At 37.3% G+C, this 26,921-nt stretch overlaps 1 protein-coding gene and 1 pseudogene across 4 annotated transcripts in view; one reads left to right on the top strand and one right to left on the bottom strand.

Moving 5' to 3' along the window:
• The window catches only part of FGF14 (fibroblast growth factor 14), a 644,239-nt gene that overhangs the window by 352,383 nt on the left and 264,935 nt on the right, over positions 1–26,921 (top strand). The gene's annotated exons all lie outside the window — the stretch shown is intronic.
• LOC138382863 (lipoyl amidotransferase LIPT1, mitochondrial-like) lies at positions 19,329–20,441 on the bottom strand (annotated as a pseudogene).

The following is a 26,921-nucleotide window of genomic DNA, read 5'->3' as shown; positions in this document are numbered from 1 at the left end:
TTTACTTTCTTGGGCAAAATGTAAAAATTTTATTAGAAATGAAATTCCTGAGTTATGCTAATTCCATGCTTAACATTTTAAAGAGCTGTATCTGTTTTCCAAAGTGTCGCACCATTTTTATTTTTCAAGTTGAGTGAATCCCTGCTTATTAGGAATATGGTTTGTTAGTTACTCTTATTAAAACGTCTGATTTTAAATCCAACTTTGACTTGGGAATCAATGAGGTAAATGAAGGAATGATAGTCTGGCCTGAACATTAAACATATTGATGATTTACTTTTCAAATTTTGGTTACTTTGATTCCTGGGTCATTTTATTTAGGCTTGCAAATTTACTGCAATGAGTAGAAAGACAACTCAAATTGTCAGCCTATTAATAGAATCTAAGTCAAGCTATTAAAAGAATTTGTCATAAAACTCTTTCATTGAGTTCAATTCTAAGTAAAATTTAGTTATGTTATATAGTCAGGAGCTTGTTTTCTCACATAACACTGACCTTTAAAAGTATTTCTTATGTAAATAATGACTCAGAGTAAGAAAAAAAATGCAAAATAAGGGAAAATTAAATTCTGAAGCTTTATATGTATTGCTACCTAATGACATTAAAGATAGTGTTATTTCTAATTATTAACTGCTCTCATTATTATTTACTGACTTGATTGGATTAACTTTATTAAGAATTATAAATCTTATGTGTAGAAAATAGATTTAATAATACAGAACATTGAACTCACAGTTCTCAAAAAGTAAAATGACTAATTATTAGCAAATTAGTTTTAAAAGAAGCTTTTTCTAAAAAAGATTTAGCTTAATAATGTGTTTAAGATTCTTCCAAGAAATAGAATAGGAAGAAACACTTCCCAACTTTTTCTACAGGTTTAATATTACCCTATTAAAACCAAAAACTATCAACAGGAAATACATCTATGGATCAATATCACTTATGCATATAGATAAAAAAATTTTCAACAAAATACTAGCAAACTTAATCTAGCAGCATATAAAAAGAATATACACCATGACCAAACGGGATTTATTCCAGGAATGCACTGGTGTTTTAATACACAAAAATGAATTAATATAATACCCCACATAATAAGATTAAACATCTCAGGGTATGGAGTTCTTAATAAGTTATTTTTATGACAGTATTGAGATAAAATTCACCTTTTTAAAGTGTACAATTCAGTGTTCTCTAGTATAGTCTCAGAGTTGCACATCACCGCTCTTTAAACAATTTTCATCATCACAAAAAAAAAAAAAAACACATCCTCATTAGCAGTTACTCCATACTTCTCTCTTCCCCCAGCCCCTGACAGTCACTAATATACCTTCTGTCTCTATGAATTTGCCAATACTGGGCAATTCATATAAATGGAATCATACAACATGTGGCCTTTTGTGTCTGTCTTCTTTCACTTAGAAAAACTTTTTCAGGGTTCATCCATGGTGCACTCACAGGTATGGTAAGTACTCAGTTGTCAAGTTATTGTATTTTTTATGAAGTTCTTCCCCTTATTAAAAATCTTAGCACTTTGGTTGATAGCACAGTAAAATGAATGGAAGTTCAAATTTGACTTTAAGTTCAAATATCGGTTTGCTTCTTATCAGGTGTGCAACCTGGAGAAGATGCTCTGGATTTGTTCCCTTATCCATCAAATGAGTTTTGAAAGGCGATCAGGATTAAACTATAACACTTTCTTTAGCAGACATCTGGCAATCAGTTCAGCACTAGCTGGCAATGTTAATCTGTTTCATAATTTGTGTGTATGGCTGTATGTTTATGTGTTTGAAAATATTTTACTACTTGTGTATGGGTTTTTTTACTACATTGTGAATTACTCTAGATCAGAGGCTCTATCTTGTATTCTTTCCTTTTTTCTAGGGAGCCTAGCACAGGGCTTTACACAAAGTAGTTGTTCTGATTTGTCAATAGATTGAGAAATTTTCTTAAAATACCATAATGGATATAGTTAATTTTTAATGTGCATTGTGAAAGTGACACATAAAGCACTTGCCTAAAACCCCAAATTAAAAAGAGGCTTTATACAAAGGTATTCTCTTTTTTTATAATTTAAAATGAAACTGACATAGGCCGGGAGCGGTGGCTCACGCCTATAATCCTAGCACTCTGGGAGGCCGAGGTGGGCGGATCGTTTGAGCTCAGGAGTTCGAGACCAGCCTGAGCAAGAGCGAGACCCCATCTCTACTAAAAATAGAAAGAAATTATATAGACAGCTAAAAATATATATAGAAAAAATTAGCCGGGCATGGTGGTACATGCCTGTAGTCCCAGCTACTCGGGAGGCTGAGACAGGAGGATCGCTTGAGCTCAGGAGTTTGAGGTTGCTGTGAGCTAGGCTGACGCCACGGCACTCTAGCCTGGGCAACAGAGTGAGACTCTGTCTCAAAAAAAAAAAAAAAAATGAAACTGACATATCTTTTATTTGAGTACCATTTTACTATGAAATAATTCTTAACATTGTGTGCCATTTAAACTATTTTAAATGAATGGGTTTTTGCTTTTCGTTTGGAAATTAAACTGAGCGATTTTATTGGCTACCTGAGACTGTGTCATCAATTCCTCTTCTCTGAATTTCCTTCCATTAATTTATAATTCTCCAGCAATCTTCATGCCAATCCAACAAGAGGATTTGGTTACTCTGAGCAGAAGGAGTGAGGAAAAAATAAAATAGCCACAAAAAAAGAGAGGTTGATGTTGCCATCTCTTTGAGAGGGTTTAGCTTAACATCTCAAATTGGTGGGATTCCTTGCTCTAAGAGAACACTTAGCTTCGTGGACTTTTCTTAAAGGCCTATGATTAGGAAATCTTCCAACTTCTCCTAATTGTCCTCCGCTCTTCTTTTCATTTTAAAGAGATGATTACTGGCACTAGAAAGGTGTTATGCTTCTGTCATTTTTTAGAGTTCCAGGAGAGGCAAGTGGCTGTGTCCTCTAAGAACAGAGGGTTTCTCCTTGTTCTTAACAAAAAGAGCAGGCTCTATTGACTGTTTAGTAAGACCATTGAGTGAGAAGGGCCTTGTTAACAGCACTCTGGAAGTTTCAGGGCGGAGGCGGTGAAAGAAGGAAGAATTCAGCCGGATAGTTGCCAAAGTGGAAGTACAGCCGTCTGGCTGCTCTATTTCCGGGTTGCCAGTGGATCATGGCGTCACTGGTCCTGGAACTGCAAAGGTGATTTGTGATCAGCTAGCTAATCTTCACTCATGCTGCAGGCGAGGAGGCTGGGGGTTAAGGTTGCAAGTGGTTGATCAAGATCTTACTATTGCTAGAACTAAGGACAGAAGTCATAGCCCCTGCTTCCTTTTTTTTTTTTTTAATTTCAGCATATTATGGGGGTACAAATGTTTAAGTTACATATATTGCCCTTGCCTCAAGTCAGAGCTACAAGCGTGTCCATCCCCCAGATGGTGCACATCGCACTCATTATGTATGTATATACCCATCCCCTCCTCCCCCCTCCCATCTGCCCGACACCCAATAAATGTTATTCCTATGTGTGCATTTAGGTGTTGATCAGTGAAACCAATTTGATGGTGAGTACATGTGGTGCTTATTTTTCCATTCCTGGGATACTCCTTTTTTATATGTGATCTAAAAAGAATATGCTGCCTCCTGCATCAGATATATACATTAGAGTCCTTGAGGACGATGGGCTTAGGGAACAGTTTGTTATTTCTGATAGCGGATATAAATTGTCTCATCTGTGGATTCTTAGCCAAAGTAATTTCTCAATAAATACCTGTTGAAATTAAGTGATCAATAGTTTTCTCTACTTGGTCCAGAGCGAACCAGTTTTCCACATTTTTTTGTCAATTGTCCTTCCCTTCAACTTCAACTATGTCAGGTGTCTGCCATTTCTACTCTGTGACTCTGGGCTGCAGGTGAGTGAGATGCAGCAAAGAACTCCTCACAGAAGGGCAGAGCCATGAAAGGAGAAGACTTGGAAAAGCTGAGTTCCCCTGCAGTTCTCTCGAAGGGCTCTTTCTCTCTGCATCACATTTCCTCAGAATTAGGGGTGAGTTGATGTCCACCTTGAATTCCACTGCCACCAGGCTATTACTACCTTACTCTCTTTTTAAAAACCTCTTCTCTTTCAAGAATGTTGCCATATAAATATATCATTGTTCCCCATTTCTCCCTCCTATCCCCAGACCTAGAGACTATCCATCTTCTGTTCTTCGTTTATCCACAACTTTGGCACCAGACTCACTGCCTTCTTAACTCTAAGTCCTGCTTCACCTTTAATAACGATGATCTATTCCACATTTGGCCTACATCTCCAATGTCTTTCTCCACTCCACGTAAGTCACACACACCCAGTGCTCATTACCCTGAGCTTGTCATTCTCAGAAACCATCCACTTCCCAAACCACTAATCCCACAACCCACTACCTCCAGCCTTCTTGTTTATGATCTTCCTCGGGGACCATTGTTCACCTCTTTTGGATCCCTGTGTTCATTGACATCTCATTTTCTCATTTTTTTGTTATATGCTATTCCAATGGCCCTTATACCGCCCCCCCACCCCCGCCCTAAACTATCTTGACTCTGAGTACTCATTGTACTTATCAGATAACATCTCAGCTGTGGAGAAACCCAATTGTCCACTTTCAGTGTTCCTGCCCTCTGGTTGCTAAATGGTGCTGGAGAAAGTTACAGACACTGGGAAAATATAAATTCATTAGGATCAACATCAACTTGCTCCTAGCACTACTCAAAATCCCGCTCCCTTTTTCTAGTCATCTAACTTTTCCGTTCTTCAAGTAGCTGATCATTCTGCTTTTCTCTCATTCTCTTACATCCCAGAAATTTTTTTAAATCCCCTCAACTCTTTAATACCAAAGCTACAAACTTAGCTTACACTATTCATCAACAACATTGTGATCATCAAATGATTGCTTCATATAATTTAATGAGAACATTAAGTGTTCGTGTTTTCCCTAAATATTTTTCTGAAATGTAGTCTTTTATGTTTTTGTTTTATTTTGCTTTAGGCAAGTAGCTGGCAAAAATAAAATTATTTTTTATTTTTGCGCTAAACATCATCTCCCACGAAAGGCATCCATAATGTTTGCACCTGCACTAAAATGGGTTGGCTCTCCTTCTGGGTAAGCATACACATCCAGCTCTCACCCTTTTATAACAGAAGGACAATTCTGTCTCTCCTAGCTCTGTATTTAAAGTGTGCCTTTCTTACATAAACAAACAACTGAGCATACCTTCAGTGCAAGTACAACATGGAGAGATTTGAATTATGAATGTCCCAGGATTCAGCCCCTGCCACAGGCTTGCTTAAAACATCACATTTTGGGGAGAGATATCTAATTAGTATGCTATCAAAGTTAAGAAAGAGTATGACTTTAAAATTAGAGACCTATTTGAATACCTGCTCCACTACTTTTTATTAATACTTAATGTGAATTTAAGCAAGTTATAACTTCTCCAAGGGAGAGGCAGGAACATCAGCCTCAGGGCAAACTTACCAGGGAAAAAGTGAATGTTTATCTGTCATGGGAGTCAGGGAAAACAGGCACACAGCTAGCACTGGAGATACGCTGGAACAGGAACCCGGGCTCCTGAAAGTCTTAAGTGGTAGAGGAAAGCAGGTGGTTAGGCACAGGTGATGTCATGATCCTGCCTGGAGAGAGAGTCAGCAGAACCAGATTCTTCAGATTCACAGAGCAGCAGAAAATGATTCACGTACTCTACTGGTTGGTACAGCAGGAGTTATTGAGACCCTCTTCTGAGAAAGGTTATGTGGACTCCAATCCACCTGGAGCTCAAGATGAACACCTGGGATGGGTTAGGATGTGAGGACAGGGTTTGACCAACTAACTATGTTCTGAAAATTGCCATGACTCTGTCAGGTTGGCTTATCACAAAGCACAGCATGTTGTCATAATGCCTTGCAAAATGTCTTCACTGAGAAAAACATGGTGTTTTGCATTTATAGAGGACTGATACATAAGGAAGCATTTTGAATGCAGTAAATTATAATGATACGTATCCTCAGCTTTGATTAAACATGAGATTCATTGTGGATGTTTGTAAAATGTACATGTTCAGACCCCATCATTGAAGGTTCTGATTCAGCAGATCTAGAATGTTTTCTGGTACTCTATAATCCTGTAAATTCCATACTGATTCAGAAGTAGCATATTTAAAAGGAGCTACCATATTTGAAAATATTACTGTGTTATCTGGTTCCAAAATCTGTACAGTATAGCTCGTACTATATTTAGGTCTATGAATTTGTATTAATTTTGTTCCAACAATAAAAAGTTTCAGGAAAATGAGCTATTGCAATGAACTAATCTCAGTCCTCTCACATTATTCCCTGTTTCTTTGTAGTGGCTTTATTTAATTTTAAAATTTAGATGTATTTGTTTTTCATTATATTTAAAATTTCAAAGCCTTTTCAAATTATCCTGGTAGCAGCTTAGTTAAAATTTCTAAATACATATAGTCATATATATTGTGGCATAGGAAGAGAGAATAGGAAATTTTTCTTCCCTAAACCTTAATTTTCTCACCTATAAAATAGGACTTATATATGTTAAAGCTGAACTACCTCCTAGGGTTAGTTTGATGCTGAAATGAACTAAAATACTTAAAATAATGCCTTAGTTTATATTGGACACTCAAATCCTAGTTGTTATTAATGACAATAATGACTTTTCTTTAATTAAGAAGGAGTATCTTTTATGCCCAAGTTTATAGAACTATCTTTCAAAAAGAGCTTTAGGATGAGGGAGTAATAGTTCTGTAATCTATCAGTTCTATAATCTGTCAGTTCCATTTTGAGGACTAATGAGGTACGAAGTTTGGGAGAATATTTCTATTTTAATAGTTTTTAAAACAGATAACATGCAATCTTCTGAGAATGCTATTGAAGCTGAAAAAGTAAGTTTAAACTAAGGTCATTTTCAAGGCCTATACAGGGAGAAATGCACATTGTGCTTTTTAGTCAATTTTTTTTTCCATTTGAGTAACAGCATGTATTGAGCTTTTAATTTTATTCAGAATACTGCTTTAGAATCTTTGGGAAAATAGACAGAAGGAGACAGTGTTGTTCCTCGCAGCCCATCCTCCAGGCCCTGACCCCATGGGGAGTTCACAATCTGGAAATGACACTGATGCATTGTCTCCATGTTTGATGGGCACAAAGGAATCTGAGATGATCAGTCCACACACCGTATCCAGGGAAACAGAAACAACCTGTCATGAATTCCTTTGAAAAGAATTTATTATAAAGGCCTTCTGTGCATGAGAACTGTGGCAGAGAAGAACAATTAATGTATAATTGGTAGTACATATTTTTGTTGTATAATAATTATTTTTTTAGATTTATTCTTCCATTATGAATCTTTTGTCATCCAAGCATTTAAAATTATTGCATCTGTGATGATGTGAAGTAAGTTAACAGGTTAAAAAATATTCTTACAGTGACACCAAAAGGACATTTTTACTGTTTAGATAAATTTGTAGTAAATAAAAGTAGCTAGAAATGTAAACAAACTCAAAATTTTGCTGGTGTTTCTCATTATGAATTTCGACAGGAAAAATAACTTCTTTTTGAGTGGGTCTGGATTTCAACAATATCTTATACACATGACTTTTCTTAATCCTGATTCTCTCTTTCCATTTTTCTGCTACAAAGATCGATGGCAATCACAATTAAGAAAAAACAAGGAAAATTGTGGTATTTTTTATTGTGTTTTTTAGCTGTTTATATTATGAAATAGTCATTTACCTTGTGAAATGAATGATTATGGAATAGGAAATGGAGAACTTGTGTTTTTGAATCATCAACAACCATTTATATGTTTTTAAAATTCAAATTACCCACTCTTTTGGACTGAGAAAAGAGTTGAAGAATTTAGCTCTTGGTTTAATGAAATATAAATTACTTTTTCATAATCAGTCTCTCTGCATTTTTCTTCATGTTTGTTTGCTTTAGTTAACCTGGGATCCAAGTCAATACATTTACCATGATACATATAATATGGACCCAATCTCATGACTTCTTGGCTAGTTTTCACACTAGTACTTAGAGATAACTCTCCTTCAAAGCATTCATTGCTAAGGAAGGGACATGCTTCTCTGGGGGACCTTGATTCTAACTTTGGGAAATACTGCACACAGTGCCTTTCTCTCTCTCTCTCTCTCTCATATCTTGCATCCCGGCCTCCCTCTCCCATCTTCTTTCTCTTTCTCTCCTTCTTTTTTTATTTCAAAATATTAAGGGGTGTAAATGTTTCAATTTACATGGATCGCTTTTGTAATGTTTGAGTCCTGGCTATAGGTGTGCCCATCATCCAAATAATGTTCATAGTACCCATTAAGTAGGTTGTTGCCCCTCCCCTCCTCCTCTATTTTAAAATAAAGACAAAATGTTTATCTGAAACAATTGCATTTTATAGGTTTCAAAGTGCATTTAAATATATGATCTTATTTTGTTTTATCAATGACTTATGACATTATTGTTACCACTTTATAGATAATAATGCTCATGCTTGGAGGAGAAGGTGGCATTAGCACCTGGTGAGAGCTTGTGCTGGAACACAGAGTTTTCTAGCTCAGGGACTCTCCCAAGATGTATTTGCAAAACAGAATGTCTTGCTGCTGAATCTGACCACTCTACTCTTTCCTGATCCTTTATATTGCAAAGAAGAATTCCTTTTTAGGATTTTTAAGATTTTTGCACTGTTAGGATTATGTCTGATTCTGATTAATCTATACATGTGTGAGATTATACTGAGTATCAGAGAGTTGCTTTTTAAATTTTACCTATGTTAGTCAACCCACCCCAAAAAAGTCAGAGAAGAGGAGAAAAGAGAATTTTAAGATCAACATAGTATATTTACATGCTCACTATTTACTTGTGTTTTCCTCTTCTCACTCGTAAGTTCAGGCAGTATAGATAGTGATTCAAACTTCGGACTGCTGGGGTTCAAATCGTGGTTTCACCATTTTGCTTTTTGACCATAGGTACATTCCTTAACTACTCTGTGCCACATTCTCTTCGTATTTAAAATGAGGCCTTTATAGATTGTTAAAGTTGTTGTGAAGGTTAAATTCATTAATACATTAAAAGTACCTGACATATAGAAATCGCTCCATAAATATTAGCCATTGTCCTTTCTGCCCTTTCTGTGGGGAGACCTCTTCTCTCAAGCTAATTATGCCTCTTACAAGCTTTTAGACTCTAAGCAAGCCCTGTCACCTCTCCATCCTAAGGTATCTTCTGTTTTAAAATAGAGACAAAATGCTTATCTGACACAATTATTCTAAGGGTAATATAAAATGGCATATATGACAGAGCCTAGCAGGTACAGGGCTCTGAGACAAATAGATGTCAAAAATGAATCCTTTCAAGCAAACTTGTGCTTCAGTGAGATTGGCAGGAGAGATGGTCAAGTCCGTGAAATTGCTCATTGTATTTCAGTTGTCAAATTGTGCAGCTGATGGATTCTGTGATTGAAGAATTGCACAACTCCTTTGGGTTTAAGAATCTGTTTATTTATAAATTCATGTTTTTTCAATGGAAAATTTTAAACAGCCCCCTAGCGGGACAGCAGATAGTTTGTGAATGTTTCAAAATTTATGACAGAAACTTCAAATACCATTTGAGAGTGTTTGCTTCCAAGAAGATGATCCTTAGGCAAACTGTAATAGATACAATCAGTAATGGTTCTTGAAGTCTCTGTATTTTTGACATTCATTCCAATGGTTTTTTTTTTTTTTTTCAGAAAAGCTTATGATTTGTCAAGTTTTATTAAAGTTAAATTTTAGCACACCTAAGTAGGAAATTCTAGCTATGGAGGGCCCATGGTCCTTCTAATGTTTACCATCATTTCCACATCATTTCACTTCTTCTTCCTCTTTTTCTCTTCTGCTCCTCTTTGCCCTGTTTGCGATCTGTTCTAATATCTGTGTTCTTCCACTAAAAAGATGATAATCTACTTTGAAGGGGTAATTCATCACACCATTAGCAGTTGTGAGTATCTCAACTTGTATCAAATCAATAGTTAATTACTTGGCGCCACTTTTCGAGAATGAACAGAGACGAGCTTAATAAGAGGGGTCTGGCATCCAGAAGAGGTGAATTTCATGACGAGCCAGTACCAGGGCCCGAGATAGACAGGCTGAAAATAGGAGGGAGGTGTTGCCACAGGGGAGCTTCTCTCTACCCTCACAAGCCCTGACTTGGGAGCGGTTCCTCTTATTTCTCTTATCATCTTCGTTTCATCAAGTTATGAAAACCTGGGATATTATGTTACCACATGACTCTGTTTTTCATCTTGTAATCTTATTGTATTTGTTCTTAACACTCTTTGATTTCACTGTAAATAGCAATCTACAGTGAAAGAATCTGAAATTTTTTTGTCCTGCCTGTCCTTTAGCAATTGCTTTGCGTTTGTCTCGATACATCCTGCCAGTGACTAGGATGACTTCTCCAGATCACTAGCTTTAGCTGGAGGGTATGTGTGAACCTTCCACATGCAGGCAAAATAATCTAGACCACAGTCCCTGAGGGCCGAGACATAACAAAGTCCTCTAGTAACTATCTGTCACATTAGCATCAAAGACTTCAGTTTCTCCTTCCAAACCGAAGTACAAAGAGTAAGATTATAGTAAAATTTTAATTTTCATAATATTTCTGAGGCCATGGTCCCTCTTTCTTCCCCCATCCTTGTCTTCTGTCCATTTCCGCAAGGCATTGTCCAGTTCCTGGCTCGGCAAATTGATTGGTTTATATTCAAACGTTAGGGACTGTTCAAGCCTGAATGTGGTACCTCCCCTAGGTACAAAATGATAAGAGATCGTGACTATCTTACTCCTGTCCTTGGTTTTGTCTCCAAGCTAAACCTAGAAAAATCTCAATAAGCAATATTATTTTTGTTGGCAAGAAACAATAAAGACATTACCATGAATTATCATTCATGAACAAAGCCATAAGATAGCTGAAAATGGATGATTTTCCCCATCCATCTTTAGTTTAGCGGCTCTCCACTTAATTCAGGTGCAGGAAAAATATTTCCTTGGCAGATGGGCGAACTGGAGATGGGTATTTATAGAATCCTCATACCCAGTTCACATTACTGCTGCAAATGCTCTGAGAGCTGGGCAACGAGAGACTTCTGTGGTCCTTCCAGAAACACTCTTCCATGGGTTGCCACTACCTGGAGAGCAAAGTACCTTTTACAAAGCATCTGGAGCTACTCCTGCTCATGTTTCTTTTAGCTGCTCTTTAAGCTCCCAGCTATGGCTCAGCTAAATACTCAAGCAGCATTAGAAAATTATACACTTAAGTCCTATCTTTCTCCTGGGTATTGAGAAGGTAAGAAAAGGGAAGGAGTATGTATTGTAGGGTTTTTAATGTCTTGGATGAATTTTATTGGAAGCTCCATGAGAGAACGATCAAAGCATGTCACCATAGTACTTCTCTCCATATTGTGTTTAGGAAACTCTCATGACAAATTAGACAATTAATAAAATGTTATTATAACAATGCCATCCTAAATGAATCCCAGAAGAATGCAATATGACAAAGACAATGTCTTCACGTTTTTTAAATCATTTGTTCCCATGGAGATGAGATTCTCGTCTTTTCATAAAGGGCATATCACTAAAATAATACACTAAAATGAACAATGGCATTATTAAAAATGGAAAACCTAATCTAAGTATATTCACTTCTTAAATTTAGAATATTCTGATTTATATATGCAATGTTAAGAGAACAAAAACCCATTTTGATTTCCGTAAGAGTAATTTTCTCCACATTCTCTTATCCTTACCCACAGATGACTGAAATTGAGCAAGTGGTCACCACTCTGCCATACTGCCCATTATCTCCTACCTTCCACCACTGTGCCCTACACTGAATGCCTTATCTATAATACTGTAATCTGGCAAGGAGAGCATTGTTACTGTCACCTTATTTTGCAAAAGAGAAGGCTGAAATTGAGAAAAGTTAATATCCAAATATTAGAGCTGGTAAATGGTGAAGCCAGGTTTTGGACTTAAGTCTCCCTGATTTTAAAACCTAACTTTTTCCAGAAACTGAGCTATGATCATCTGCTTGGGATTTCGTTTAGCACTGACAACATAAGAAGTTTTTTTTTATTATTATTATTATTTCAAAAGATTTAGGGGTTACAGTGCTTTTTTTTTGTTACATGGATTAATTGTATAGTGGTGAAGTCAGGGCTTTTAGTGTACCCATCACCCAAATAGTGTACCCCATAGGAAATGTTTGATCCCTTACCCTCCTTCCCATTCTCCCCCTTCTGAGTCGCCAGAGTCCATTGTGCCACTCTGTAGGCCTATGTATACTCATAGTTTAGCTCCCGCTTATAAGTGAGAATATGTAGCGTTTGTTTTTCCATCCCTGAGATACTCCATTTAGGATAATAGCTTCCAGTTCAATCCAAGCTGATGAAAAAGACATTATTTCATTCTTTTTATGGCTGAGTAGTATTCCATGGTATATATCTTATATCCACTCATCCGTTGATGGGCACTTAGGTTAATTCCATATCTTTGCAATTGTGAATTGTGCTATGATAAACACAGAAGTGCATCTGTCTTTTTGATATAGGGACTTCCTTTCTTTTGGGTAGATATGGCAGTGGGATTGCTGGATCGAATGGTAGGTCTACTTTTAGTTCTTTTAAGAATCTCTATACTTGTTTTGCACAGAGGTTATACTAATTTATATCCCACCGATAGTGTGTAAGCATTTGGAGATACCACAGGAAGAAGTTGCAGAACAGAACAAGAAGGAGCAAGATTTTGGCAGATACTGACCTCTGAGGAGTGTTTAATAACTTCTTATTGTATAAATAAATAGCTTTATAAAAGATAAACACACTTTCCTTTTCTTCTCAGTGTTTACACCTAAGAGTAGGAAGGAAGTTGATTCTGGTCAGGGCTGATTGGACCCAGTTGTGTTATCTCTGTGGATTATGCACATCTCTTGCTCTAAAGTGTGGAGCAAACCAGGCTAAAGTTGCATTGGAGCCTTCTTCTCGTCTCTGTAGGAACAGCCCCTGCCTTCCTGCACTAGTGTCATATGCTGCCATTTTAACTGGTTGAATGGTGTCACATCAACTTTATTTTCTGTTTCAAACCTGTTATATAATATAAACCCACTGTGAGAGAATGTTCTGTTTCTAAACTAAAGTGAGGAGTTATGCTATTTCAACCATGTACTTAGTAAAAAGAGAATGGTTCATTTAAAGTGTGAAAGTAACTAAATAGGGCCCAGCGGTAGCAGCAGTACCATCTTCTTTTTCTCTCCCATTGCTTAATTTTAGAAAGACTTGACTCTTTCCTCCATTTCTGTCTGGGTATTTTTTTTTTTATCATTCAAAAATCAAGAACTTTTGAATAAGGAAATTTTGTGGTCATCTTTGGCAGGTTTTCTATAGAGAACTGGAAAAGATCAATGTTCTTTACATCATCTCTGTCTTGCTTTGAAAAGTTTGACTAGTGTATGTGTTGGGGAAAGAGCAAGAGGAAGAAGAAGAGGAGAGAGGGTACTTTTACCTTTTTGATTATTTCCTTTAGAAATCCAGTAACCAATTCATAGTTTACCTAATCATAAATAAGTCAAATCTTTCCTTAAAATTATTAACACGTTGGAATGTACAAAATAAGATATAACTAGTTTTTTTCAAAAATAACAACCAATTATTGTGGAGGTGTCCAGAAATGTTCAAGCTCATATCCTGGTGGTGGATGTTTAAATTGGAGGAGACTTTCTGAAGTACGATTTTGAAATCTCTGTAATAATATTTAAAATAACATATTTTGACTCATGTTTTCTATTTCTAAAATCATATCTCAATGAAATAATTTGAAACATGTGTACAGATATAAATACAAGTATGTTGATTGCAGTGCACAGTGAAACCACAAATTCATGCATGTCAAACTCATAAACAACAAATTCCAACCAATTGATAATAGGAGATTGATTAGAAAATTTACCAAAAGAATGGAATACTATTTAGTCATCAAAAATTATGTAGCACCTATCTATTATCTATCTATCCATCCATCCAGCTAAATAAACTGTTCACATGGAAAGATGCTTATGATATATTATTAAATAAAAAGGGTTATGAAATATCATTTTAAGTATGATCTTATATACATACAATACACACATACAAGCATACATGGTAAAGTCTGAATGAATATACAAGGTGTTAAAAATATAATAGATACGGACCTATGGTTTTTTCCCCTCATTTTTTAATCTGTACTTTCCACTTTTTCTTCAAAGAACATGTATGACTTTTATATTAAGGGAGAAAGTGTTTTTTTTAATCCATTCTCACAACCAACAAATATGCAAATTTGCCTGTTTTCAATCAGTTTGCTGTAAATCAGAGTGAGTATATCTGATCCTCATTTGTGATCAAATATAGATTTAGGATTGGTAAAATTAGATCCTAGAACAGGAGTAACTCACAAATGACTCTCAATCTTTTCCAGCCAACACTTATGTTGGATTGTGATTGCATATCAGTTTCACTGGTCTTAAAAATTTCCACTAAAAATGTGCTTGATTTATATTAAATAGATTAGCTCCCACAACAAGTTCAAGAGAACATCTGCTCACATCCTAGAAAACACTAACATTTACATACATATTCATGCTTTCCTTGTTCAAGAGAGCAATCAAAGCAACACATGGAAAGAACCGAGAAATATACTAATCATCTTGTTATTTAAAGGCAGTCAATTATCCTTTGAGTGTGTGACCTCAAGGCAACAAATGACATTACATTACATGACTCAGCATCAGTATCATTGCACTTTCCCAGTGCAAGATGTCAGATCTTTTTAGCTCCTGCCCTACAATACGCACAGTTTAATGGGAAGACGTGTGTAACCCAAAAATACAAAAATGCCTTTGGCAGTGCAGAATAGAGTCATTCAGTCTTGAGGTCTGTTCATCAAATAAATAGTCAGCAGAAATGATTTTAATAACAATGGAGAGGTTTAATAACCTCTGGAGAGGTCTTTGCCCACTTTGGAAATACAAGAAATTCAGTAACTGTGGGAAATGAAGAATGGATGAGTGTGTTTTCTAGGTAGATGGATGCAATACCATTTCAGAGCTCCCAGGTAGGAAAGATTTGTGGCAGGCTCTAGCAGCTGGTACATCCACACTAGATACACATCAATGAGGTGACAGTTGGTTATCCAGTTTTCTTTTAATATTCTCTTGGTGGTCATTAGAAGATGTTTAAATTTCTACAAAACTGATTTTTAAAATTTCTTTGAAATAAAGACATCTTTACTTCTTTATTTTTGTGGCAGTTTCCACCTGAATTACAAATAGGGATGCAGTGAGAAGGATGATTCACTTGTGACCTGTAGCCTCATTTCTTCTCTACCTTAATTCTCAATGCACTCATTACTTTATACTCCCCCATACTCTGATTTCTTTTTTTCTTCTTCTACTCCACTTTATTCCAATAACAAAATGTCTTAGAAGTACAGTAGAACCTCAGTACAGTTTTTTCATTACTATAGTAACTTAAATACATCACCAGAAGAATCATATCCTTGAAACATAACGATATAGAGTGAAAATTCAATAATCCCCTGTCATGATTTTAATAAAAATCAGAGGCATTTTCAAAGGTCTTCCTTCTTTAGAGTGAGCTCTCACAGGGATGAACTCTCTGGCAATTTGATTGATAGGAAGAGTTTGATGAATATTGTTTGGCAGATTGAGCAATGGAGTCACAGAGTCCCTGAACGTCATTACCTGCTGGATGGTGTCAGAGCAGCGCTGGGATTCATCTCTCCCCAGCTACCCAGTCTTTTAAGTGCCTTGCTGCTCTAACCAGGAGCACAGAAACATGCTCAGAGTTCTACACTTGGCCTGCTTTTATTTTCATCCCATTTCTCATATCTATATAATAAATGCATTCATGGTTTTTTGCTTATGGGACACATTTGCCTTAAAGTGAAACTTGTCAATAATGCCTCAGATGTACTTGAACACATATATGATAAACGATGTGTTGTGTCCAGTGGACACCATTTCATGATTCAGAGAGAGTAAACCCGAGGCTGTCATTATTCATGAAGGCACGTACGTCATTTTATTTCCTTTATTTCTTCCAAGACAAATTTGGAGAGCTATGCTAATTAAAACAACTGCACTGTTGAAATTACAGTTAAAAACTTTGTTTATAGTAATAGTCTCATATCCTTTGTTTTCTAGAAAATGGACTTCCTTCTGACCTATGGATTTTTGTCCACATTCTCAGAAGTAAGATTTTGTGACTCATATTTCAGACCTTGGTAGTTTTCAAGGCTTTTGGTTGTTTATTTTGGCTTGTTTCAGATATGAAAAGGCCTATGTATTTCAAAATTCAGTTTGTCTACTTTTGGCTTGTTTGTTTCTGTGTTTGGTGGAACAAAAGGGATTCGCCTTTTACAAAAAGGTAGGGGATTTCTAGAAGATTTTTATGATATCATGTGGTATTTGTTAAATCCATTTGCTTTCAGGGTTTCACATTATGTTGTACATAATTACAACAGACTGAAAGCAGGTGGCCTCATGCTGAGGCGGAATTTTGCCTCATCTACCTTTGGTTAACTACCCCGAGCTCCTCTCTCAACAGTCAGTATTATCGATTGACAAGTAAGTAGAACCACCTGCTGTTACTCTGCCTCAGCTGTCTTCCTTTATGCCTTTTTCTCTTTATAATTAAATAAGAATATATTTTATTTTACCCAAAAGATTTTTTAAATATTTTCAAAATAATTTCAGGTTTACATAAAAGTTGCAAACGTAGTACAGAGAGTTCCTGTATACACTTCCCCACTTTCCCACATTGTTAATATTTTTCCCAGTAAGCTTTAAATTTCTTGATGACAGAGAATAGGCCCCATTTGTCTCTAGAGCCCGTTGTAGCACTAAGAACATTTTTTGTGCCTGGTACTTACTGATTGGGTTTTAATAAGTTGGGGGTAGATACACAACTGGAGAAGCACATTTTAGCTGATTTATATTTTACAGATAAATAAGAGTGGTGGTTGTATTATGTTTATTACAAGCATGACCCACATGCATCCAATATCATTGCAAGTTTAGGAACAAGCTGTCATTTATTTTAAATTTCCTTATGTCTGTTCCAAATGATTATAATGATGACTTTAAGTATGCAAAGGTTTTACCTAATTTAACTCAGAAATACTTGAGAAGTCAAAGTTGGTCCATTTCTCCAAATTGATTACAAATTATATCAGGAATAATATTTCAGGAAAGATTGACATTTATTTCACATATTATATCAGGTTGATGTATTTTACAAGTTAGTTTTATAAGATTAATTTACATCATTGGATTTTTCCACATCTAAGTAATGATGAGAAGCCATTAATAAGGTATGTCACCTAATGTCCTTTTTCAGATGACTTTGTAACTACTGGGGTCATCTTGTACTGCTGTGCACTACAGCTTAAAAATCAATCAGAAAAACATACATAGCTATTGGAGTGATCAGTCAACTGATTGTCCCTGCTCTGTATAAAGAAAAAGATGAAATGCAGTAACCTGAAGACTAGGCCACATTATGATGTTTTGTGTGGTGCTGGCATTGAACAGCGAGATCTCTGTGCAAATTTAAAAGCTACTATCTGCATAGAGAATACTGTAATTCAAGAGCAAAATAGACATTTCTTGGACTTATTTGCATTTGATTATGTATCCACATGGGGATTTTTATAACAGCATCACTAAAAGGATACAAGAACTAAAAAGAAATCCTTTCTGTGGAAAATAGATAGTAAAGCAAAACTTGCACAATTTGCATTAAATTTTGGATTACTTCCTTAGACTAAATCCCAGGAATAAATTAAGTCAAATGTCCAAAATGTCATCCATTGCCTGACATTCCTAATGCAATCTCTTCTTTGGAAAGGAATTGATACCTCCATACAAATGCATGCTTCTCCAAAGGTAAATCAGCCAAGATAATTACTGAGGGATGAGATAACCTCACATCCAGGTCTTGGAGCTAATCAGGTTAACCTGTGCATGGAGGGACCATAACTAGAGAGAGGCATGTTGTCATGGAAAGAAAATGTCACCAAGGTTGACTGGTGTTCCAGTAAAGACTAGATTGCTTTGCTACCTACAGGCAATACTTTGGCTGAAGGGTCACTGGTTTTAAAAGAAGGCTTCAGGTCAAACATTTGCATATGCCAGGCCTTAGTCTATAGGATGATGGACCCGACACGTTCCAGTCTGGTCTGATGAAACAACTGTTTTTTACTCCTGCATGGAATCAGGGAAACATAACATTCTGACATGACTCATCTCTTTTTTTCTCCCCAAACATAATCAGACTGATAGAAAACGTCTGGAATAAGTTCTAGTCCCTTTTCAAGTGTAAGCCTATTACAAATTCTCCTTTTTCCCCCTCTCTGCTGAAGGCACAGGATGCTTTACCTCCCAACCTGATGGAGCAAATACTGTTTTGTTTTATTTTTATTCTTTTGCTTAAATAATGCTAGTCAACGCAGAAGCGTGGGCTATAAGTTCCCCGATAAAACCTGGGACTCCACTGCACTTTAGTCAACTTGGCAGCTCTCTGCCAGTGAGGATAACACACAGTTCACTCTCTGGGAAGAGCTAAGAGAAAGCAGAGGGGACGTTTGGGAAAACAAAAAAGCACCAGACAGTGAGTTGAAAAGCTTTTCTCCATTTGGTCACTGACTGGATGGTGAATGCAGTTTCCTTGTTAAGTGTAATATCTATTTATTTTGTTTCCATATGTGGGCATTAGAAGCATTTTAAAAATCCATTAGTCCCAGCTAGAGGTTGCCATTTTTGAAAGCAGAGCAAAGCTGGCAAAGGAAAGGGCATCTGTTGTTCCTGCAGGTATTTGTTAGCATTGTGTGCATTTCCTATGTAAATTGCTCCCATGCCCACATTAAAAAAAGAAAGCTAACCCTTTGCAAAAACAAAACAAAACTCGTACTTTGTTATGATATCTTTGATGTAAGAGACTAAGCTTACCTGTGGCCTCTAGTCTCGAAACATGAATGTCCTCAGCGTAACATTGTGTTTTCACAGAAATAGGCACGTGGTTCCCGACTGAGCTCACCCCTGCCCTCCGCCTTCAGGCACACAAGCACACACATCCATAATCCAGCCATCATCACATGTATTCCAGTCCCTCACGGTGAATCTTTTTTGTTTTTTAAATTTAAAATTTTTAATTTTCTCATTGAAACTGTTAGTATTAAGAAATTTACATGGACTCACATGACTCCCTTAATTTTTTCACAGGGAATATTCCATTTAATCTGCAATGCATGGTCTTGTGGATACGTTCTAAGTAATATATTTGTTAGCGCAGTAGTTTCAATTGGGCAAAACTTACTGCCAATAAAACTTGAATTTAATACATTATACATTTCAGTGCCAACCAATGATAGAGTGCTTCAATATTATAGATTTCAATTTTGCATTCTTTATGTCTATGAATACTTTAATTTCCAAGTGTGACTTATAATACATTAAAAGGAAGTGTTTACATGAAACTTTGGAGTTTTGCCATATATCTACTTCCAAGTTTGTCGTTCTTTGGCTTTGCTGTTTATTCCAGGAAACAGTGTCTCCTCTGTTGGGTTTGTTAGGTTAATGTGATTGTCAGTTTGGTGATAGCAGCATACCCTGCAGCAATAGCATTCATCAGTACTTCTCAGGTCGGAGTGGGATCCTTTTACAAAAGACTTTGTACTAAGGAAGGTGTTCTGGCAGTGATACTGCCCCTAATCCCTCGGGAAGGGCTCCTCAGCAAAGAGGACGAGAAGGTCCCATCAGTACTAGGTAATAAAGTGCAATAAAGCGATGAGCAGTACTCTGGCCGATCTTAGAAGCTGTTCCTGAGATTTTCAACTCTCCATCCAGTGAAAGGCCACATCTTTTGGTAGCCTGCACATCCCACTTGGGTTGGACAGCATTCAGAGCTCTCACAACTAATTCCAGGTTTTCCATCCTATCAGACTTGTTTTGGGTTGGAAAGGAAGTCAACTTGATATTATCCACAGCATGGTAGACTGTTCCTCCTCCACTTCTCCCAGCCAGTTTTATACTGTTTTTTTCCATCAGATTCAGGTTACATTCCTGCCAAGGATTCTGAGGTCTACCAATTACAACAGAGGCAGAATTTCTCCAAAGGAAAATAACTGGCTTGCCTTCCAGATTCATATGATCATGGATCCAGCACTCTACAGCTAGATTTTGGTAAATATTATTGGAAATTGACTGTGAAATGAGCCCACATTTTACTATGCTTTTAAAGCCACTGTGGGAACCTTGAGGTTACAAACTAAGTGAAAGCCCTTCTTCTTTGGCAACAGGATCAGCATGCTAGAGTCACATTATGGTTTTGTGCATGTTTGACTTCACCTTTTTGGCTCTTTGGGTATGCACACAGTTGGCATCCAACAGATTTTACATTTTATACCTTACTGGGTTTGGAATAAACCATTCCTAACCGTGGAGTTGGGTTGTCCAAATAGCTGAGTGTAAACTGCAACACCTTCTGCATCAGCCAGCCCCAGTCTGAAGAGGCAACACATGGGACCCAGCTGCAGGGTCCGTGGTCCCTTTCTGCCACCCAGATGAGGGCGTGCAAGCCACAGCACACACCCCTCAAAATTAATCTTATTGTTCTCCTTTTTTTCTAGTTTTCTTGGAGCACTCTTCCCTTTCTTCTTTATTCACTTGGTGAACTCATCCATTGGTTTTTAAGTTAGATGTTATTTCCTTAGGAATCATTCCTGACCTATCCTAGACTAAATTAGACTTTTCTTTTAAGTTGCTCTATAATCCCTGCTGATGTCCCTAGCATGGGACTTATGTCCCTGCAAATATTACCATGCAGTGTAATGTGAATAGTATATATTAATATATTTCTCTGCATTCTCAACTCCAGAGTTATCCTTATGGGAATGGTATATACCCATGTTCTCAGAATGGGCAGTGCACATGTAGATCATTCAGTTCCCTTAGCCTCAGGGACACTCGGCACAGTGTAGGGTAGCAGTGGATCACAGAGTCTCTTCTCTTTACTCCAGTACAAATATTGTATTTTCTGGATGACCAGATGTGAAAGTACTGGGAGGCACTGTGATAGTAGACTATGAGCTCTTTGAGGGCAGAGTTCATGTCTGTTTTATTTTTTACTGCCCTCCAGAACCAGGTACAGTGTCTGATTGACATATGGTGGACACCTGATAAATACATAGTGAATGAGGGGGGAAAAAGGTCTTTACAGAGAAATTGGGTCTTCTCTTATATACAGCACCAGGGGCATCTCTGTGACCCTGAGAAGTTATTTAAACTTCCTTCCCTCAGTTTTTACAAATGAAGATATTAATAGCATCTACCTCATAGAGTGGTTTGAGAATTATGAGTCAATGTGTGGAAAGCATTTAAAACTGTGCCTGAACACAGGGAACACTTGGTGAATATCAGTGTGATTATTGCAGTGGTTGTAATACATTAATAAAAAGCCATCTTTAGCTGACCTTTGCTCCAGGTACTTTCTCTGGAACTTAGAGATTTGTAATAATATCAGCTAAGGGGTAATCTTTGCATGCATGTTTTACAGTATCATTAAAGTATGATTACAAGTGAAAAAATCTATCTTTAATAATATATTACTGAGTTTTTTAAAACTCTAATTTCTTTAAAAAATGTCAGCCTTAATAGGAAAAAAATACTTTGACTAACTTGCATAATTAATCATACTTTTATTGTCAGGGAAAGATATAACAGGTATAAAAGGGAGGAGAGGCACAAATAGAAAAGGAAAAAGGACTCACTGTGTTCTCACGTGGTACAAAGACTAGAAGGAAGTCATGGTTTATGAGAAATTGTGACAGGTCAGTACTGTCATGCTAACAATACTTTCAACAATACTAGAACCCTCCAATAGATCCTTAGAAAGAGAACCTGGGAACAGTCTTCTATCCCCTTAAGAATGCTCTTACAATGAGTAGCTGACAGTAGAATCACGCGATTCAGTATATACATCACGTATGTGATCCAAATGTCTCTTTGAGCCTCATGCTCACTGGGTTTTCTGTCATGGGGCTTTCTTGGTGAGCACACATCACTCAAAAGTTTCTTCCCTGGACTTCATCCCTCCTCTGAAACCAGGTACTATGCTTAGGATGATCTTTCTTATTTCTAATCAGAAAAGACAACATGTCAAAATTTTTTTAGTGTGTTCTTTTCCTGGAATTGCTCTTCTGAGTTCTTAAAGGATCAAAACAATATTTTTGCTAGGAGTCCTTTTAAATTTTTTCAACGCATTCTTCTATTGTCCTGATTCTGCTACTAGGTATAAATACGCAGCATTTAATACTCTAGATCTTTCTTCTCAGTTTCCATGATATCGCTTTTTGCTGTTTTCTCTCTTTGTTACATTTTTCTTCATCCCAACCCCAAATGCTGGCTCTCTCCCTAGACTCCAGCCTTGAACTTTTTTCTAGCCCTTCAGCCGTGGCTTTTGTTCTCTTGGCTTTTGCTATTATTCTTAAGTAAATAGTTTTCTGGGCCTCATCTCCAGCCCTAGCCTCTCACTCACAGTTTTGGTTGATCACAGGACATTTAAGCACAGCCGGATTGTAAGAGTCTATAACAGAGCACTGGGCCCCTCTAGGATCAGAGGTGTCGTGAGCGGGAAAGCCGAGAATAGCATGAGCACTTGCACTTAGACGCACAGTTTTAGCAGGAGTCAGGGATAAAAATCTAGGGGGACAGAAGAGCAAGGGGAAAAGGGAAAAAGCAAAGAGCAGCAGATTAGAAAAAGCCAGCTCAGAATATTTACGTGCAGAAATATTTACTTGCAATCCAGCTGGTTTTCGAAAAATAATACATGTTTGAAGAACATATGGAAATCAAAGAAACTACAAATAAGACATTATATTTACCTGCAATATCCACACCTAGAGTTAATATTTTGGTGTAGGTCCTTGTGTACACCCTCGTCACATTTATAAATATTTGCATCATAATGTAATTACCTTTTGTACCCTACCTTTTAAACAATATATCATAAGCATTTTCACATGTCGTGAAATATTCTAGAGCATGATTTTTTTATAGATATGCTATGCTATAGGTTTTACATAATTTATCTAGCAAGCCCCCTATTGTTGAATGTCTAGGGTAAGAGTGACTTTTAAGAAATCCAAGGAAGCATTTGAGTGACCTCTGGGGAAACCCGCTTTGGGCTGGTCCTTAGTGGCAGGGGCGGAGGAGGGACAGCACGGTCCCCTAACAGCAGAATAGCTTCAATAGTCGAAAGAGAAGGGCCTGGCACTTCACTTATCATCTATCCGACTGGATATATTACTTCACATCTCTGGGTCTCTTTTTATCTATAAAATTAGGACTTTGGATTAGGACTCCCAGGTCCTTTCAGCTCTGACATTTTAAAATTCTAAGTGACTGGGGATAATGTGTGAGGAATAGTTAACTGTGTGGCATTAGATTCTGATGGAAGTCCAGAAATATGGGACTCAGGGCAAAGCTCCTAAAATGAGAATAAAGATCGCCCCATTTCCAGAGCACTGCTCATGGATTCTGCTCTTCTCCCAAGCCCTCCCCCCATCTGCAGCAGGCAGATGCTTCCAGCAAGAAGAGCCACATTGCAAAATAGTTCAGAGCTTTTGAAGACTCTGTGTGTTGAAGGAGAATGAAGTAAAGAAGCGTGAGAAGCAGAATCAGCTTGTGTTCAGCGACATTGTGGGTGACCTGCCTACCACACTATGGCCCTCCGGTCTCTAAACCACTCTCTACACATTGCTAGATTTTCTCCATTTTCTTCGAATTTTATCCAGAAATTCAACTCGTTTATATAGTTGGTTTCTGCCACTGATTCTTATAAACCTATATCACCTTTGACAAATATCTAAAAATGCACATTATTCTTTAATAAAATGTCAAATTATAAAATGAATACTTGACTACTTAGATAACAAAGTTGAGGTTTCCCCATTGATTACTTTCCAACTTGTGCCCCAATCTACCTCTCCCCACTCCCAGCCCTGTTTGTTCACTCAGAGATTCTGAGAAGCATAGTTGAAATCACTTCTTGGAGTTAGTAAATTATATGAACCTCCTAGAATAGTAGGATTAACTTTTTACCTTATAGACATTTTGGAAAAGAAAAAGAAGTGAGAATTTAACAAGCACAGACCATAGAGCATTCCAGGTGCTTTGTGCTGTTGATGTGCGTAGCTATTAGTGATCATCACTTACCCACAGGGGAGCAAATGTGCAGAGAGATTCAAAGCCACATGGCTGAACTGGGCTGTAAACTACATTTTTGCCACCTACAAAGTTCTTCCTATTGCGCTGTGGTCATATACATACACCGAATGGGGGCCTCCAACCTATGTGCGTATATGAAGATTTTCAGTGTGGGAAGGTGGAGGGGAAGACTTTCTGAAGGTCTTGCATAGCAGCTGCAAATAAATTTCAGAGATTCTTCAGAATGATAAAACAAAGGCCAATCAATAAGCAATGAATGAACTGTTAAGATCCGATTTTAATCTAATATGATTTTCTAACATATCTAGGATGACCATACCCCCTTCAATAGTCCTTTATGATAGCTATTAACCCAGTGTAATAGCACCCCATCCTCCCCCAAAAGTGTTCTTCTTCGTATGATACTAATAAATAATACAATCCCTCTATTTATATTTGGCTTTAATCATTAAAATCTGCATGGTATTAGGTCATATGTCAAAAAGGGCCCTAGAGGTAACATTAAAGAGGAAATTCCCAGGACCTTATACTGCATAATTGTACCAAAAAATGTTCCAACATTCTTTAATGTTGTCCTCACATTGTCTTGAGAGTAACCAGAAGTCATACGGTGGTGCATTCTCCTTCTAAGGATATCTTTTTTTGTTTCCTATGACTGCTTCAATGTTCTTTAAATGTGAATGTAGCTTTTTGAGAAGTGTGATGAAACTGACTGAAATGAAGTGCCATTTTTTAACCCAATTAGCAAATCAAAAGAGGTCCAGGTATTTTTAAAGTAGGTTATAGTCAGGATTTTTGCTAAACGAATAGATTTTAGCAGCTCCTGCTACACATACAAAAAGGAGTAACTATGTGAGATGATGGGTATATTAATGTACTTCACTATAGTAATTGTTTTTCTATCTATAGGTGTCCTATAACATCACGTTGTATACCTTATATATGCACAATATAATTTATTTTTAAAAGTTTTTAAATAAAGATAAGAAAAGAAACTAAAAAAAAAATAGGCTAGAAAACAGCAAGCCCGGTGGACAGAGGAGTCCCTTTGGGGCCTGCTCTTCCATCACCAAAACATGGAAACATTTAAACTCCCTAACTCTGTAGACCTCTCTCATGCTTATGCTGTGGTTATGCTATAGGTGGTGATGCAGCGGTTCTCAAACTGCAGGCTCCTGACCAGCAGCATCAGTATCACTTGGGAGCTTGTTAGAAGCAAAGTTTTGGACCCATCCTAGATCTACTAAATCAAAACCTCTAGTCCTGGGGTCCAGCAATGTGCTTTAACAAGTGGTTCTGATGCATGTTCGGGTTTAAGGGCCATTACTATAATGTCAAGAAACTGTAAGATCAGCTGTCTCCATGATTCTAGTATTAATAATTTGATTTAAATTTAGTAAATAAGAAAGGACATAGTTGCCTTATTATTGAGAGTTACCCACGTAGTAACAAATCAGCTTGAAAACTCTTGAAACCAGGATGTCTGATAGTTCCAAGTCTAATATATAAGCATCATCAATTCACTCAATTTTTATTTAGGATTCACTATCTAGTGGGCACTGTTCTAGAAGCCAAAGGTACAACTGTGAGTAAAACAAAGGCCCTGCTCTCATAGAACAATTTTTTTTTTCCCCCTGGGAGGAGACAGACAATAAACACAGATTAAATGCATACATGTCGAGTAGTCTATTGTGTCAGGACTAGTGGCAAGAACTGCTAGAAACTGCTGTGAAGCTGAGTAATAGAAAACTAGCCAAGTACCGGGTGAGGCAGCACTGGAAGTTCAGCAAGCTGCAGAAGCCCTTCTCATCAGCTCATTTAAATGGAGCTGGGGATGAGCCATGCAGATACCAGGTAGTGCCCTCGGCACAAGGAACCACAAGTGCAAATGTCCTGAGGCAGGAATCTTCCAGGCTTCAGAAAATATCCTTCATGAATTTGTTTTCTAATTAGGGTGCTGGTGGGTTCTGCTGGTTTGTGTTGCTCCCTCTCTATGCTTGGGGGATGGAATAAAACTGTTCCATGCAACAGTAATTTTGTAAACTAACTCCCTTTTGTCACTCATGAGTTTGGAAAAAAGAGCAATGGAAACCTAAGAGAAGATCACTTGGAGTATCAGGACTGCCTTTTATTTGTTGACCACCAATTCCTAACCTACTTGCAAACTAGCCGTGTGAGGCAGCTATCACACGGATTCCTAAAGCTCAGTGCTTTATTTCCAGATCTGGTCCTTTCTATGTTCCATTTCAGAGGCAAGATTTCAACCACGCCAGAAACCAGATTTATCTTTGATCTCATCTTTTTCTTTATCCACCCCCCCAGTCTAATCAGAGTTTGCTAATTATATCTCCTAAATGTTTCCATGTCTGCTTCCTCTCTTCTCTTCCCCATTGTTCCTCACCTGAATCACTCTAATAGCCCCTAACTCATCTCCCTGACTCGTCTCACAATTACCTATTTTTTGGCCGGGCACGGTGGCTCACGCCTGTAATCCTGGCACTCTAGGAGGCCGAGGCGGGAGGATCGTTTGAGCTCAGGAGTTTGAGACCAGCCTGAGCAAA

Source organism: Eulemur rufifrons, chromosome 4, assembly GCF_041146395.1.
Source record: "Eulemur rufifrons isolate Redbay chromosome 4, OSU_ERuf_1, whole genome shotgun sequence".
NCBI lineage: Eukaryota > Metazoa > Chordata > Mammalia > Primates > Lemuridae > Eulemur > Eulemur rufifrons.
This window is presented reverse-complemented; position numbering and strand designations above follow the sequence as displayed.